The sequence below is a fragment of the Bison bison genome, unplaced genomic scaffold (genome assembly GCF_000754665.1).
Source record: "Bison bison bison isolate TAMUID 2011002044 unplaced genomic scaffold, Bison_UMD1.0 scf7180017864235, whole genome shotgun sequence".
NCBI lineage: Eukaryota > Metazoa > Chordata > Mammalia > Artiodactyla > Bovidae > Bison > Bison bison.
The window spans coordinates 3,960,392-3,972,240 of record NW_011494807.1 but is presented as its reverse complement, the minus strand read 5'-3'; the positions used below and the strand labels follow the sequence as shown (position 1 = coordinate 3,972,240).

General features: G+C 40.8%; 1 long non-coding RNA gene across 1 annotated transcript in view; it reads right to left on the bottom strand.

The window, feature by feature from the left end:
- The window catches only part of LOC104993172, a 53,760-nt gene extending 41,911 nt beyond the window's left edge, over nucleotides 1-11,849 (bottom strand). Inside the window, exons 1-2 of the long non-coding RNA XR_825803.1 lie at nucleotides 11,368-11,849; nucleotides 11,130-11,255 (exon numbers count right to left, since the gene is read on the bottom strand). This is a non-coding gene — a long non-coding RNA (uncharacterized LOC104993172). The remainder of the gene's footprint in view (nucleotides 1-11,129; nucleotides 11,256-11,367) is intronic.

Sequence of the window (11,849 nt, the reverse complement as noted above, 5' to 3'; positions counted from 1 at the left end):
CCCTGCAGTAGAAGCATGGAGTTGTAACCATTGGACTACCAGAGAAGTACCAAGACATGGTTATTTTTAATGTTAATAGAACAGTAAGATCTTTACAATATCAGATGGTGTTTCCTTTTGTCAATTGCCGGTCAAAAGAGGCAAGAGGCAAGTGCCTTGGGCATCCTCTGACTGTCTCAAAGGGTTAAGAGTTACAAAAAGGCTGGATCTAAGATTTAGAAGGAGCAATGGCACTATTTTTGGTCAAGGCATTTAAAAGTCAGCTGCAGTCCCTTGTGGTGGGGGAAGGGGAAAGTGAAAGAGAAGTCGCTCAGTCCTGTCAGACTCTTTGCTACCCCATGGTGTGTAGCCTGCCAGGCTCCTCCATCCATGGGATTTTCTAGGCAAGAATATTGGAGTAGGTTGCCATTTCCTTCTCCAGGGGATCTTCCCCACCAAGGGATCAAACCTGGTTTTCCCACATTGCAGGCAGACTTTTTACCGTCTGAGCTGTCAGGGAATCTTGGTGGTGGGGGGCACCCTCAAATTTTAGATAACTGAAATCTCGTTTCTCAGAGATTTTCCAGAGTAAAAGAATAATTTTTAAGCAGTTAAACTTACAGCTCAAAGACCTTAAACAGTTCAAACAACTCAACTTGCAGGCTTAATACGAGCCATTTTGAAGGGAACAGTTTGGTCCCAGAGAAGCCAGACTACAGCATTCTCAGTCAGTTCCCATAGAATAGCCCCTATTCCAAAGGAACAGGGTAAAGACTGAAAAATGGTGAAATTTCACTGAAACACCTCTGTTGTTGAAGGAAAGGACTGAATGCTTCTTGGCCAGTTTCAGTTGAAATAATCTGATCTCAAACTCACACTTGAGTGCCACATGAACACTCGCATACAGAGCAGGGCCTTAACCAGAAATGACAAAACCTTAAAGTAGACCCAAATAAAGCCTGAAGAGCTTCAGATGCAAAGTGGGAATAAGTTCGGATCCAGGAGAAAGATGTGCCTTTAAACTCCAGGGTTGACAAGGCAAGCCTTTTAGATGAGGGGACAGTGTGGATGTCGCACCTGTTCACTAGCCCTGGAGCCGCTGGGAGTCTTTGATGGTCCCCATAAAGCCACGAAAATGTTGACCTAAAAAAATCAAACTGCCACTTCTTTGAGATGAGCAGAAAATTGCTATTTGGGGTTGGTTACAGGTGGCTCAGTAGTAAAGGATTCGCCTCCCCGTGGAGGAGATGCAGGAGATTTGGATTCAATCCCTGGGTCAGGAGGATCCCCTGGTGAAGGAAATGGCAACCCACTCATGTATTCTTGCCTGGAGAATTCCATGGACAGAGAGTTGGACGTGGCTGAGCTACAGAGCTAAGACCATAGCGATCCACCGGCAAGTCCCAACAGGGCAAGGGAAAGAGAGTGCTCTTACTGAGAGGAAGAGGAAGTTGAGAGGACTGTAGTAAACAGAGTCCATGGCTTTTTATTGGCTGAGTTCCAGCAAGGAAGTTCCGTTTAGTCGCACAGTTGTGTCCAACTCTTTGCGACCCCATGGACTGCAGCATGCCAGGCTTCCTTGTCCTTCACCAACTCCTGGAGCTTACTCAAATTCATGTTCATTGAGTTGGTGATGCCATCCAATCATCTCATCCTTTGTCATCCCCTTCTCCTCCCGCCTTCAGTCTTTCCCAGCATCAGGGTCTTTTCAAATGAGTCAGCTCTTTGCATCAGGTGGCCAAAGTACTGGAGTTTCAGCTTCAACATCAGTCCTTCCAATGAGTATTCAGGACTGATTTCCTTTAGGATGCACTGGTTGAATCTTCTTGCAGGCTACACACCATGGGGTAGCAAAGAGTCTGACAGGACTGAGCGACTTCTCTTTCACTTTCCCCTTCCCCCATCACAAGGGACTGCAGCTGACTTTTAAATGCCTTGACCAAAAATAGTGCCATTGCTCCTTCTAAATCTTAGATCCAGCCTTTTTGTAACTCTTAACCCTTTGAGACAGTCAGAGGATGCCCAAGGCACTTGCCTCTTGCCTCTTTTGACCGGCAATTGACAAAAGGAAACACCATCTGATATTGTAAAGATCTTACTGTTCTATTAACACTAAAAATAACCATGTCTTGGTACTTCTCTGGTAGTCCAATGGTTACAACTCCATGCTTCTACTGCAGGGGCTCAGGTTTGAACCCTTGCTGGGGAACTAAGATCCCCCATGCCACACAGCATGGCCAAAAACAAAGAAACAAGATTGGTAGAATAGTCTTTCACAGTGCACTCTTAGGAGACTTAAGCATCACACCTTGCAACCTAGAGGTTTTCTCTACTGAAAATGGCATAGCCAGAGAGACTCTCTTCAACCTTATCAGTACTGCTAACCAACACTGGTTAAGATATATCCATCTGAATGCAGAGTTCCAAAGAACAGCAAGAGATAAGAAAGCCTTCCTCAGTGATCAATGCAAAGATTAATACAAAGAAATAGAGGAAAACAGTAGGATGGGAAAGACTGGAGATCTCTTTCAAAAAATTAGAGATACCAAGGGCCTATTTCATGCAAAGATTGGTACAATAAAGGACAGAAACGGTATGGACCTAACAAAAGCAGAGGATATGAAGAAGAGGTGGCAAGAATACACAGAAGAACTATACAAAAAAGATCTTAATGACCCAGATAACCACAATGGTGTGATCACTCACCTAGCGCCAGACATCCTGGAATGCAAAGTCAAGTGGGCATTAGGAAGCATCACTAAGAATAAAGATAGTGGAATGATGGAATTTCAGTTGAGCTATTTCAAATCCTAAAAGATGATGCTGTGAAAGAGCTGCACTCAATATGCCAGTAAATTAGGAAAACTCAGCAGTGGCCACAGGACTGGAAAGGTCAGCTGTCATTCCAATCCCAAAGAAAGGCAATGCCAAAGAATGCTCAAACTAACCTCACAATTGCACTCATTCAAGGCACTGGCACCCCACTCCAGTACCCTTGCCTGGAAAATCCCATGGACAGAGGAGCCTGGTAGGCTGCAGTCCATGGGGTCACCAAGAGTCGGACACGACTGAGCTACTTCACTTTCACTTTTCACTTTCATGCCTTGGAGAAGGAAATGGCAACCCACTCACTCCAGTGTTCTTGCCTGGAGAATCCCAGGAACAGCGGAACCGGTGGGCTGCCATCTATGGGGTCACACAGAGCCGGACACGACTGAAGTGACTTAGCAGCAGCAGCACATGCTAGCAAAGTAATGCTCAAAATTCTCCAAGCAAGGCTTCAACAATACGTGAACCAAGAACTCCCAGATGTTCAAGATGGATTTAGAAAAGGCAGAGTAACCAGAGATCAAATTGCCAACATCTGTTGGATCATAGAAAAAGCAAGAGACTCAGAAAAACATTTATTTCTGCTTCATTGACTATGCTAAAGCCACAGTTCACAACGAATTGTGGAAAATTCTTAAAAGAGATGGGAATACTGGACCACCTGACCTACCTCCTGAGAAATTTGTATGCAGGTCAAGAAGCAACAGTTAGAACCAGACATGGAACAACAGATGGTTCCAAATTGGGAAAGGAAAATGTCAAGGCTGTATATTGTCACCAAGCTTATTTAACTTATATGCAGAGAACATCATGTGAAATGCTGGGCTGAATGAAGCATAAGCTGGAATCAAGATTGTCGGGAGAAATACCAATAACCTCAGATATGCAGATGACACCACCCTTATGGCAGAAAGTGAAGGGGAACTAAAAAGCCTCTTGATGAAAGTGAAAGAGGAGAATGAAAAAGCTGGGTTAAAACTCAACATTCAAAAAATGAAGATCATGGCACTCAGTCCCATCACTTCACGGCAAATAGATGAGGAAAAAATGGAAACATTGAGAAACTTTATTTTCTTGGGCTCCAAAATCACTGCATATGGTGATGCAGCCATGAAATTAAAAGACGCTTGCTCCTTGGAAGAAAAGCTATGACCAACCTAGGCAGCATATTAAAAAGCAGAGACATCACTGTGTCAACAAAGGTCCGTCTAGTCAAGGCTATGGTTTTGCCATTAGTCATGTACGGATGTGAGAGTTGGACCACAAAGAAGGCTGAGCATTAAAAAATTGATGCTTTTGAACTGTGGTGTTGGAGAAGACTCTCGAGAGTTCCCTGGAGTGCAAGGAGATCAAACCAGTTAATCCTGAAGGCAGTCCTAAATATCCATTGGAAGGACTGATGCTGAAGCTGAAATTCCAATTACTTTGGCCACCTGATGTGAAAAACTGACTCACTGGAAAAGACCCTGATGCCAGGAAAGATTGAAGGCAGAAGAAGGGGACGACAGAGGATGAGACGGTTGGATGGCATCACCAACTAGATAGACATGAGTTTGAGCAAGCTCCAGGAGTTTGTGATGGACAGAGAAGCCTGGTGTGCTGCAGTTCATGGGGTCACAAAAAGTCGGACGCGACTTAGCAACTGAACTAAACCAAAGCTGGTACTACCAATTTCCAGGGAATAGACTCTTGGATTCATGTGATACACCTAAAGTAAGCACCAAAATCGACTGGACCTACACATCATTTGGTAACCTGAAAGTAACGATTTCCTGGAATCAAAGCAGATAGTAACTGATGAGATGGCTTTCTCAACATATCCAGATGGGGCTGATGATGATGATGACATAACACATCAAATGATCTCCAATGTCCATGACCTTGATAATATATGAACTTCAGATAAAAGAGTCTGAGAGTCTTCATGCTTACTCTTCATTATTACTTAAATGTGGCCTTATTAGTTTCCCAATATGACCACTTGCTCTTCCATAAGAGACACTATGGACAGAAAGGTCCATTCTGGCACTGAAGGACAACAAGCCTCTAACACTGGAAAACCTGACTCTTACTCATGACGCTTTCAGGTTGAGGTCTTCATCAAAAGGGAAAAATGTAAAGAAATTAATAAACAGAAATCTCATTCAAATACAGTCAAGACACCAGCAGGGAAAGCCCTCATGCCCTGCAACGACAGCAGAGTCCAAGAAAAAGAAGACAGACTCCTTCCCTGGCAAGGACTCAGCCAGTGAAAAGCACTGGACTCTGCTGTTTTGTAGCCACCCGCCTTCATTCTTCCCTGTATAAAACTGCTCTGTTTCCCTTGCTGAGTGGGAACTTGCAGATGGTTCACCATGACAATAGAGCCCAAATTGTGATTCTCTGCTGATTCTAAATAACGTCATTTTTGCTGGAGAACTACCTAGTAGTTTATTTGTTTTAGGTTAACACCTAGGGAAAAATGACTTCCTGCCTGGCCACCGTAGATGGCTCAACAGCAACAAGACACAGATGGAGTTCAACAATTAGAGATCCACATGTAAGATTAATTTGGACCTTCACACCACATATGAAAATGAAATCAAAATGGATAAAAGACCTAAATGTAAGAGATACTACTGTAAAACTTTTAGAAAGAAACACAGGTGAAAATCTTCTTCATCTTGAGTTAGGCAATGGTTTAGTAAAAGCACAGGCAACAAAAGAAAAAAATTAACATCAAAATTTAAAATTTTTCTGCATTAAGGACATTATAAACAAAATAAAATACAACCCGGAATGGGAGAAAATATTACAAATATAAAACTGATAAGGGTCTAGTATCCAGAATACAAAAAAATTCCTACAACTCAAAAGAGAAATGACTCAAAAATAAGCAAATAACTCAAATATACATGTCTGTAATATATATACAAATGGTCAATAAACACATGAAAAGATGCTCAACACCATTAGTCATTAGATAAATTCAAACCAAAACCACAATGAAATACCACTTCATACCCACTAGGATGGCTATACTTTAAAAATATTCTGAAAAATGAAAAGTAACAAGTGTTGACAAGGATATGGAAAATACAGAATCTTCCTAAGTTTCTGTTGGTGGGAAATGAAAAAAGTATGACTGCTGTGGAAAAGTTTGGCTGGCAGTTCCACAAAATGTTAAACATAGTTACTATGTAATGCTGAAATTCTGAGAAATTTGAGAGCTTAACTACACAAAAGTGTGTACACCAGTGTTAATAGCATCACTGTTCATTATAGACAAAAGGCAGAAACAACCCAATGTTCCTTAATTGAAGAATGGATAAACAAAAATGGTACATACATGTGACAGAGTACTGTTCAGCCTAAAAAAGGAAGAAGTACTCTTACATGATACAAGTAGGATAAACCTTGAAAACATGAAGCCAAGAGAAGCCAGTTTCAAAAGGCCACATATTATGTAGTTGCATTTATCTTTTAAATTTATTTGTAATTGAAAGATAATCACTTTACAATATTGTGTGGCTTTCTGCCACACATCAACATGAATCAGCCATAGGTTTACATATGTAATTGCATTTAGATTAAACATTCATTATAGGCAAATCAGTAGAGACTGAAAGTAGATTAGGGGTTGCCAGAGGCTGGGGTCTTGAGGGGGAAGGTAAATGACTAATGGGACAGGATTTCTTTGGGAGTGATGAAAATGTTCTAGAATTAGGCAGTGATATTATTTGCATGACGTAATTAATGGCACTGAATAACTGTACATAGTTAAAATAATAAATTTTTATGGGAATTTGATCTCAGTGTTAGACAGAAGACAGACAGACAACTGTGCTTACACATAATGCAAATCCACAAGAGTTAGCTTATTTTGAGGTTTCTTTTAAAATTAGAGAATTATATTTCTTCAATGATGAAACGCCTACTAGGAAGAACACTTATAGACTAGCAATTGAGAATGTTGCTGATTTACATTCATATTCTTTTTGGCCTCTAAACTTTAGTTAGTATTACACACAATTTATTTACTGTAGGTATACTGTGAAAGCACAAAGGATGGAAATAAATAAATAAAATCTAATTTTTGCCACTAGAGAAATTTCCTAGGTGTATTGATATCTAGACATATGTGCAAATATAACTTGCCTATTTGTGTTGAAATCATTGTAAAGATTCAGACCTTTGCTGGTTAAAACTTTGTTTTCCTCTGAAATAAAATTTATATTTTATATTTTTAAGCAATCTGTCTTGGGAAAACTTTGTCCTTTGTATATAACACTCTATGTAAATATATAAAGGTTATAATTTACAGTCTACATGTATCTGAAAGTAAAATGTTGAGCTGCATTAATACTGAATTTTTAGATGTTGAGCTAACCAGATTTCCATATCTATACCAAGAAAAACGTAGTATGATTAACATGAAGCACTCATAAAATGTCAGCTAAGTGCATAATACAACTTACATTACCAAGGGCTCTTTAAAAGAGCAACTTGCTTATGAAACACTTCTTATATAAAAAGGTCTTTTAAAAGGTCTTTATTGTAACAGCAGGTGAAAGATTTCTTTCATTTTTAACTACTATATTACTATTCAATAATTTCTATGTCATTATACATTGCCTAAAGACAAACTGAAGGTCATATAACAAAATTAAGTTTGAAGTAATTATGCTTGCTCTTTTCTTCAGAAATACATGTTTTTCTGGAACATTCTTCCTTTTTTGACGATCCAGCAGGTGTTGGCAATTTGATTGCTGGTTCCTCTGCCTTTTCTAAAACCAGCTGGAACATCTGGAAGTTCATGGTTCAAGTATTGTTGAAGCCTGGCTTGGAAAAACTTAGAAAACTAAGATCATGGCATCTGGTCCCATCACTTCATGGCAAATAGATGGGAAAACAGTGGAAACAGTGGCAGACTTCATTTTGTGGGGCTCCAAAATGACTGCAGATGGTGATTGCAGCCATGAAATTAAAAGACGCTTGCTCCTTGGAAGAAAAGTTATGACCAACCTAGACAGCATATTAAAAAGCAGAGACATTACTTTGCCAACAAAGGTCCGTCTAGTTAAGGCTATGGTTTTTCCAGTAGTCCTGTATGGATGTGAGAGCTGGACTATAAAGCTGAGTGCTGAAGAACTGATGCTTTTGAACTGTGGTGTTGGAGAAGACTCTTGAGAGTCCCTTGGACTGCAAGGAAAGCCAACTAGTCCATCCTAAAGGAGATCAGTCCTGAGTGTTCATTGGAAGGACTGATGTTGAAACTGAAACTCCAATACTTTGGCCACCTGATGCAAAGAGCTGACTCATTTGAAAAGACCCTGATGCTGGGAAAGATTGAGGGCAGGAGGAAAAGGGGATGACAGAGGATGAGATGGTTGGATGCCATCACCAACTCAATGGATATGAGTTTGAGTGAACTCCGGGAGTTGGTGATGGACAGGGAGGCCTGGCGTGCTGCAGTCTATGGAGTCGCAGAGAGTCAGACACCACTGAGCGACTGAACTGAATTGAACTGTTCTTCAGGACCACCCCCAGTGTCTAGATGGCTCCATTTTCTTCCAGATAAAAAGCAACCCACAGGCAGCCTCCTTCCAGGTTCACTTTTATCTCAATTCAACATTGATGCTATAGACAATCACTTGAATGATTTTCTCACCTGCCTCACACATATCACCTCTTGAAACCCCATGGACTACAGCCCACCAGGCTCCTCTGTCCATGGGATTCGCCAGGCAAGAACACTGAAATGGATAGCCATTCCCTTTTCCAAGGATCTTCCCAACCCAGGGACTGAACCCAGGTCTCCCACATTGCAGGCAGAGTCTACCATCTGAGCCACTAGGGAAGCCTATATCATCTCTACAAAGCCCAGTTAGCCCTTTCTCCTTTCCACTTTCCTTTCTCTTTGGGATCCTAGCTCATTTCCCCCAGGGATTTCCTTTCTTCCACATCATTCTCTCCAGTAGCTATGACCTCATCTTCACTGAGAGTATTTCCCCAGCAAACAAACCCATTCGAGCTGCTCCAATCGTAAAAACACAAGCAAAACATCCACTTATTCCTCTTTTTTTCTCTCAGCAAGGCTTCGTGAGACAGGAACCTGTTTCCAAAGTTTCTGTTTTTTCATCTTTTCACTCATTTCATTGATTTTAAATTTTCATTTGCAAAATATTTGAAAAAACCTAAAACAAAATTCATTCACAGTCTGATCACTTTTAAAGAAAAAATATTTAATAAACAAAAGTTTCCCTTCTTTGTCCAGCCCAGTCTTTGTCAGGGGGCTCCTAGAAAACTTGGCCAAGGTTTCTTGGCCTTTGGCCAAATGACCATCCTTCCTTCCTCTGGGATAAAAAATGAGCCATCTCCTGGATAACAGTGCTGCATAAAACATGCTCTTTTGTTCCCAGGAGTAATTTATATAGCCTATAACCAGGGGAGGAAACAACCACAAGCAATCATTTTTAATCATTTTGTCTTTCTCTGTGGCATGAGAACTTTTGAATATTTCTATTAGAGAAGAGAGAAAATCTACTTCTCAATGCCCTGTGAAAGGTAAAATTGAGCTTGAGTATCATCATTTTGTTGATGTTCTTTGGTGTATGAAAAATGAAGCAGTGACCAGATTACATCATGGAGCTTAAACAAAGATATTTCTCTCGTTTGGCTGTTTTCACTCTTTAAGCTTTTTGAATAATTCAAGGAAAGAAGCTACATCAGCAGAGAATTGAGAATCTAGTAGGGATAGTATCTAGCAACCACGTTGTATTAGAGAAGGCAATGGCACCCCACTCCAGTACTCTTGCCTGGAAAATCCCATGGACGGAGGAGCCTGGTAGGCTGCAGTCCATGGGGTCACACAGAGTTGGATACAACTGAAGCGACTTAGCAGCAGCAGCAAAAGGGCATTTCTGACTGAATCTGTCCCTTGGTATTCTGAACTTTTCACTCTCTGTCTTACAAGAACCTATTAACTACCTTGCGACCTGGTCAAGAGAAGGATTTTAGCCCATAATTCCCCTAAATATCACACCACCTGACTTCTAACAGTTTTTTACTTTTCCTTAGATCTGAACATACTTATCCATGGATGCTCACAAAACAAGACTAAACAAAAATTGTCTTTCAAATGCAGTAAATATCATACAGCTTTTACCATCACAGTCCTGGACCTCAAAGCAAAATATATAGAGGCAAGACCTGTAAGGGTCAAGCAGTGATCATGTTACACAATGATTCAGCCACTGGAATACTACAGGATAATACTGTAACTCTTCTTTCTCGCCAAGAGAAATGGGAAAAATGTCGAGATGTCTCGCCAAAAGAAAGGGGAAAAATAGAAGAATAACTGGATGAGGGAGCACGATCAATGAAGGGGGGTTTGTTTGTGTCAAAACCCCCTTGACTGTATTTGCTCTCTGAGTCAAGAATGTAACAGGAGACTGGACGAGTGTTGGCCCAGGTCTGTGGAGGCAGGCCAGTCAGGAGCTGAAAAACTGAGAGGAGTCAGAGGAAATGGTCTAGGTGGTGAGTGACACGGCCTCACCCCACACAAGTGAGCAGGAAGTACATTACTCCCATGTGTCTGGACGAGGGGAGAACCAGAAACACCTGACGAACAGTACTAAGGTACAGTACCCCGGAAGAGAATACTTTAAAGGGACATCTCAGTACCCAACTCTCAGAAGTTTACCTACCTTCAGGACTTCCCTGGTGGTCCAGTGGCTAAGACACCATGCTCCCAGTGCAGGGGACTGCAGTTCAATCCCTGGTCAAGGGACTAGATCCCACATGCCACAACTAAAAAGACCCTGCATGCCACAATAAAGATCAAAGATTCCGAGTGCTGCAACTAAGACCCAGTGTAGTGAAATAAATATTTTTTTTTAAAGTCACCACCTTCAAGGACAATTTAGAGCAGCTGTTTCAAAGTAATGCATCCCAAACTTGGTGATATATGAGAATTATTAGAGGAGTCCTTTAAGAACTCCTTAAAGAACTTCTTAACTCCTCTAATTAACTCTTTTCCTTCATCAGAAGCACTAGGAGTAGAGAGCCCAAGGGTTTTCTTTCAAAAAATGTACTATCTATAAGTGACTGTTACACTCAGCAAGGTGTGGAAACCTCTACTTTAGACATCACAATGTCGTCCAAATCCATTATTTCATTTGACCATCACGTCCTTGTAAAGATGTCAAAGGCTAACAGAATCACTTTCACAAAAACTAGGGAGTTAGTTTTCTTGAACAGTTCCTATATTAGTCAGTTCAGGCTGCTATAACAAAATACCATGAACAGGGTGGCTTAAACAATAAACATTTATTTCTCACAGTTTTAGAAGCTGAGATGTCCAAGATCAAGGTACCAACAAATTCAGTTCCTGGTGAGAGTTCTCCTTCTGGCTTGAAAATAGCTGCCTTCTCACTGTGTCCTCAATGGTGCAGGGAGAGGGAGAGCTTTACAGAGGAGAGAGATAACACAAACAGAGTAATAGAGAAGAATGTAATACATAAACTATTTACAATGGTGCAGCAGGATTTAGGGAAACCAAAAGGGCTGATGAAATACCTGCAGTGTGGTCACTGGAGCAAGGCACTTTTGCCCAGCTATTGTCCACAAGTGTAACGTTGGAATCAATTTGCCCAGTTTCATAAGACTGTGGTGAGGCTGCTGTTGACTTGCTCATTTTTGGAACCAGAGTCACTGGTGTGATGTTACTGATTCATTTTCAGAGCTTTTGAATTAATTGGAAGTTATCTTGATTACCAGTGGTTACTTGTTCACAACTTGGGACTTTGACTGAAGAACAGCCTTTACCTTTCTTGAATATGAAAAATAAGCACTTTCAATTCTCAGTGCTCCCTTTTGGTCTTCTACCAGCCAAACCTGTAGAGGAGACCACAAGAGATTATCCAGATGTTAATTTTTCAAGGTAGGATTTTCAGCTGGTGCTTCCATTTAAGCAACTTAAGCACCAATTACTGTGGAGAAAAAAATAGCTCTAATTGCCAAATCTTTATAATTATATACATTTATCTATGTGTATAAAT